We start from the raw sequence: 6,698 nt of genomic DNA, 5'->3' as shown, positions 1-6,698 counted from the left end.
AAATCTTTCTCATACTGGCATGCCCTAACCGTCTATGCCATACCCACTTCTCTTCATTAACAGACAGAAGGCACTTCACATTCTGAGCCTCCAACTCAGATAATCTGATCTTATAAATGTTGTTCTTCCTCTTGCTGTTAAACAGAACAGAGCCATCGATCTGACTTACAGCCCGGCAGGACTTTTGATTGAATATAACATCATAACCCTTGTCAGCTAATTGACTTATAGACAATAAGTTATGTGTTAAGCCGTCTACCAATAAAACATTATCAATGCATGGACTACTATCTACACAAATAGTACCAGTACCAATAATTTTACCCTTTTCATTTCCTCCAAAGCCAACTTCGCCTCCAGGCTTAAGTTTCAGCTCTCGGAACATACGCTTTTCTCCCGTCATGTGACGCGAGCATCCACTGTCCAGATACCATGATTGGTGTTTCAGTGGAGCTATCAAGGATATCTGCAACATAGATAATCTTGTCCTTAGGTACCCACTTTCTGGGTCCTCTTTTGTTAGTTACCCCAAAGGTTCTGATCACCTTGGGTGTCTCAACATGATATTTTAAAGGAATATTTGCATGATATTTAGTCATAGAGAAAGATCCCTTTTTAAGAGGGTTTTTAGCAACTTCAGCAGGTACAGAATCAGGCAATATGGTACCAGAGGGAACAAAGCATTCATACAAGGATTTAGCTTTAGACACAGAAGGCTCATTTCTAATTGGTTTAGAATAGCCAATGCCATGCATTCCATTTCTGCTTACACCATAGATCATTGAAGCCATTAAGCTTCTATCTACGCTTTTAGCCAGGAATCTTTGAAAAGATTTTTCATACTTAGATTCATGCTTACTATCAGAGGCATCGCAGGCAATAACTTCTTCTAACTTTGCAATTTGATTCTTAAGCACAGAGTTAGAATTAACTAAAGCATGGTTATCATTTTTCAAATCAGATATGATTTTCTCATGTTCAGAAGGAGTTTTAGAAACAGCAGATAAGTTCTTTTTCAGCTTCTTATGCTTAGACAACAAGGAGTTATACTTATCCATGATATCAGACAAAGCATGTTTCAGTTCAGAGGTAGAGAAGGAAGCAAATACCTCATTTTCATCGTCAGAGTCTGGATCTCCTTCTGATTCTGAGTCAGAGTCAACAGCTTCCTTTGACTCTGTTCCTTTGTCTTTGACAATAGCCATGAGTCCTTGGACTTCACCATCAGAGTCAACATCCTCTGACTCTGATTCATCGAATGTCACCATCAGACTCTTCTTGGTCTTGAAGTGCTTCTTTGGCTTCTTGTCCTTCGTCAATTTTGGACAGTCACTTTTGTAGTGCCCTGATTCTTTGCACTCAAAGCAAGTGACTTCCTTGATTGATGACTTCTTCTGACCTGAGGATTCAGACTTTCCTCTTGCCTTTCCAGAGCCTTTGAACTTGCTCTGCCTGTGCTTCCAGATGCGGTTGAGTCTCTTGGAGATCAGAGTCAGCTCATCTTCATCAGAATCTTCTGATGCTTCTTCAGATTCTTCTTCTTCAGCTTGAAGAGCCTTTGACTTCTCAACCTTAGCCTTTTCAGATTTGGATTTCAAGGCTATGGACTTTTTCCTCAGATCTTGCATCTCTGAGCGCTTCAGCTCATGGCATTTCAAAATGCTGATGAGTTCTTCTAAACTCATATTCTCAACATCTCTCGTGAGCTCTATTGAAGTCACCAAAGGCATCCAACTTTCAGGAAGACACCTGATGACCCTTATGACGTGATCTTTTGTTGTGTAGCTCTTGTTGAGAGGACGTATGCCAGCTACAAGCAGTTGAAATCTGGAGAACATTTCTTCAATGGACTCATTTGGCTCCATGATGAAGGATTCATACTTTTGGATCAAAGACAATGCCTTTGATTCTTTGACTTTCTTGTTTCCTTCATGAGACATCTTCAGAGAATCAAAAATGCCTTTAGCAAACTCACGATCTGTAATCTTCTGGTACTCCTCATAGGAGATAGCACTTAGAAGAATTGCTCTTGCTTTATGATGTTGTGAGTACAGCTTCTTTTGATCTGCAGACATCTCTGACCTTGGGATCTTTTTGCCATCTGCATCAACTGGACGCTCATAGCCATCCACAATAATATCCCAGAGATCTGCATCGAAACCCAGAAAGAAACTTTCCAGTCTATCTTTCCAATATTCGAACCTTTGACCATCGAACATAGGAGGCTTTGCGTTGTAACCATCTCTTTGAGTTTCACTGGTGGTGGCAGCCATTGTTTTTCACACCGGCCCGGATCACTGAACACTGTTAGGTGTGGTAATCAGAACTTGCGCTCTGATACCAATTGAAGGTATGAAAAACGGTAGAAAGGGGGGGTTTGAATAACGTTTTCAGTACAAAACTACCACCTTAAAGATTTTAACAAATCTTTTCGAGAACTAAGTGCAAAAGATAGAGATAGAAAAGCACACAAGGATTTTATCCTGGTTCACTTGATAAATCACTCAAGCTACTCCAGTCCACCCGTTAAGGTGATTTCTTCCTTCTTAGAATGAAGGCAATCCACTAATCAGGTAAGAGTTACAACTGCACTTGAAACCTACAAGTGACTAACAATTACACTGACTTAGCTCACACTAAGATTCACTCTCTTAGTCTTCTCTAGGATCCGATCAACCTTGATCTCCTAAAGGAATCACCACTAAGATTCACTCTCTTAGTCTTCTTAAGGATACTGACCTACCCGGTCCCTTAAGGAAAATCAAACAACTGTTTGAGGTTGGTGTTTACAAGGGTTTGCTTCTGAATAAGCTGAGTGTAAACTAAAATAAATTACAAGATGAAAGAAAGCTTAGAATATTTTGAATATCTTGCGCGTGTGTTGCTTCTTGTATTCACTTCTCTTCTTCTAGCCGCTTCTTTCAATCTTCAGCCTCTATATATACTCCAAGGATTAGGGTTGAGCGTTGCATGGAAATGCTACCGTTGGAGGGCAGTTCTGGAAAATCCAGCTTCTGCTGTGGCTGAGAACGTTAGGTAGGTCGTCAGGAAGGTACACTTGCTTTTGTACTTGGATAGCGACTTGACCTTTTAACCTAGGAGACTTCTGATCAGAGGAATGCTTCGTATTGGAACTTGTGAAGCCGGTTGATCAGAGTCAGAGGGAAAGCACAGATCCTCTGACCATTGTATCTTCTGATTCTGAACTCAGAGGGAAGAACATGGCCTTCAGAGTTTCTTGCTTCTGGACTTCAGAGTTTCCACTATTCAGCTTCTGGATCTTCAGAGTCTTCTACACCATCAGAACATCTGAACCTTCAGTGTTTCTTGGTTGTCAGAACTTCTGGATCTTCAGAGCTTCTAGCGACTGAGTCCACATCAGAGTTTGTATAACTTCAGAGCTTCTGAAGCTTTTCCACTGTTCATACTGAACATGGTGAATGCGAAAGCGTTGCTTGGGTTACCCTTTATACACAGTGCTTCTGATTTGTGTGAAATTGAGTCAGGGTCAGAGCCTGTAAATAGCACACTCAGAAAAACACGTTAGAGTACCACAATTGTTCATATCAAAAGGTTAACTTGTAATCATCAAAACATAGAGTTGTACTACTAGATCAAAACTTGATCTTACATTGATCTTATGAAAGAGAAAGTTTTGATTTTTCGAGGTTTTTAAGATAGTATTTTTGAAACGACGGGGAAGGGATATATTATCGCTAAACGACTACTAATTCGTACCGTTACTTTGTCCACATGACTAGGAAGTTCGGAGCGAACGTGCCCCGCCAAATCCAAAGTCCTAGGACGTGTTCTGTTGTGACTAAGGTAAGGGCACTTCGGCCTCGGCCTAGATAAATTGTTTGTGATTGTGATTGTTAGCAAGCATGATGCTAGGACTATTAATGATGTATGTACTAGATATGCTTTATGATGATGATGCAATAAATGCTAGCTAGTGTTATTATGAACATGCCTATATGACTAGGGTGTTAGCTATATTTATTGCTATGTATGCAAGTTATTATGCGATGATATGTTGTTTATAAGAGATGAACGTGATGGGCTTAGGGCTTAGTGATGATGACTAACTTGCATGGCATGCATTGTGGACCAAGTGACCTGGATTGGGCTTGGTTGGCCACGGGTAGTGACCTGGATTGGGCTAGTCGATGGTGACATTCAGGGGAGGCCCTGAATAAGGACGAACGTCAAACGACAGTGCGTTGGAGAGGTCCAACCCCGATCATCAAGCTGTTGGGCAGCGGTGCGTTGGAGAGGTTCAGCCCCGATCGTGGAGTCGTGTTCGTCCAGCCTTTCCATGAAGGATTGGCTTATGGATATCCAAAGCGTCTGCATGCATGTGCACGGGCATTGACTAACAATAAACTATGAGATAGTGCTCTATACTTGTGAAACTTAGAATTATGAGATAGTTCCCTATACTTGTCAACCTTAGAACTTAATATAGTTCCCATATTTGTGAATGTTAGCATAGTGAAGAACTTGTGATGGATAGGGTAGTATACCCTACTTATGATGTGTGTGTGTTAGAAGTTGACCCTTGCTTGTTTGCTTGTTTGCTGTTTGTTGTTTGGGGCGCTTAACGCCTAGACAACAAGCATGCGTGCGATCAGTCGAGATGCGACCCTATATCTGCTCGATTTGGACGACGGCAAGGCTCGAGACATCGACTGCGCGACTGATGGTTCAGCTGTGGGATTGGCGAGAGCAGAGGATGCGAGACCATATGATGCGAGCGCTGGAGGAGGCCTTGGAGGGCACGCGACCTATGATTCGGTTATTGAGTGTGATAATTGAGTCTGTACTTGGGGGTGAGCTGAGTTTGTTTTTAGGGTTCGAACCTAACCCAGAGACCTTCTTGTTGTGTTGGCTCGGGGGCGGTCGAACATTAGTTTAATCATTATGTTTTAATTTGAAAGAGTCATTGTATGCTTCCAAAGCTTTTATTAATAAGATGAACTATTCAGTCTACTTCTCAAGTTACTACTTTTTATTTGTAAGCAATGTTATTGAAAGGTTTTATTTCAACGAAAATTTACACACGTTTTTGGAAAAGGTTACTAAAGTGACCCTCGAGAAATCGGGAAAAACAGCCAAATATATAAAGGGTTTGGGATATGAGAGTGACACCACACGAGAAGAAACCAAAAAGGTTACTCCTAAGTTTGTTCCTGCTGATAGGAAGAGTGAATTCAAGATGTCGAACTGATTGTCCAAACAAGGTGTCAAACATATGTACCCACATATACTCTATGTGTATCCTCAAGTTCAGAAGGCAAAGAACACAGGCTAGAGATGTTATCATTGTCGTAGATATGGACATATAAGACCTTATTGTTATAGTTGTATGGATTCCCAAAAGGAAAATCATCTCAGGTGATTACTCGTGAAGCAAGAAAGAAAGAGTGGAAGGTTAAAAACAACATGTCTGCTTTAGTTGCATACACCTCTCTGAGAGTATCTTCTAAAGAAGATTGGTATTTTGACAGTGGTTGTTCCAGATACATGACTGGAGTGAAGAACTATCTTGGTGACATGAAGCCACCCTCTACCAGTTATGTTACCTTTGGTGATGGTGCTAAAGGAAAAATCAAGGGATCTCGAGAGCTAAATGATGTTTTACTAGTTGAAGGTTTGGCAGCCAACCTGATCAGTATAAGTCAGCTATGTGATTTGGATCTCGATGTTACCTTTTGTAAAACTGGGTGCAAAATGACTGATGAGAATGGTGAAGTGGTAATGAGAGGTGCTAGATCAAAGGACAATTGTTATATGTGGATTTCTCAGTATAAATTCGTGTCTTCAAGATTCTTGGTAATCAAGGAAGAGGAAGTTAAACTATGGCACCAAGAACTTGGGCATCTAAATCTCAAGAGCATGAAGAAAATGATCTCCAAAGACGCTATTAGAGGACTACCCAAACTGAAGATAGAAGAAGGGAGAATATGTGGAGAATGTTAGGTTGGAAAGCAAACCAAGGTTTCACATAAGAAGTTATAACTTGTGGGTACAACCAGGGCTTCAGAACTTCTTCATATGGATCTCATGGGATGAATGCAGGTAGAAAGAATTGGAGGAAAAAGGTATGTTTTTGTTTGTGTAGATGATTTTTCTAGATATACCTGGGTAAAGTTTATTGCAGAAAAATCAGACACATTTGATGTATTCAAGGAACTAAGTCGACAACTTCAGCGGGAGAAAGGATTTGGAATTGTGAGGATTCGTAGTGATCATGTCAAGAAGTTTGAAAACAGCAGGTTTTCAGATTATTGTACTAGTGAAGGAATTAGTTATGAGTTCTCAGCTACAATTACACCTCAACAAAATGGAGTGGTAGATAGGAAGAATATAACTCTGCAAGAATCAGCAAGGGTTATGCTGCATGCTAAAAGACTTCCATACCACTTCTGGGTTGAAGCTATGAACACAGCTTGCTATATTCACAACCATGTCACCATCAGATCTGGAACTACCTCAACTTAGTATGAGTTGTGGAAAGGAAGAAATCCATTTGTTAATTACTTCCATGTCTTTGGTAGTAAATGTTACATTCTAGCTGATCGTGAGCAGAGAAGGAAAATGGATCCAAAGAGTGATGAAGGCATTTTTCCGGGGTATTCTACAAACAACAAAGCTTATAGAGTATACAACTCCTATACCAAGACATTGATGGCATC

This window comes from Lotus japonicus, chromosome 1 (assembly GCF_012489685.1).
Source record: "Lotus japonicus ecotype B-129 chromosome 1, LjGifu_v1.2".
Lineage (NCBI taxonomy): Eukaryota > Viridiplantae > Streptophyta > Magnoliopsida > Fabales > Fabaceae > Lotus > Lotus japonicus.
The sequence above is the reverse complement of the archived record's forward strand: the minus strand, read 5'-3'. Positions refer to the sequence as shown.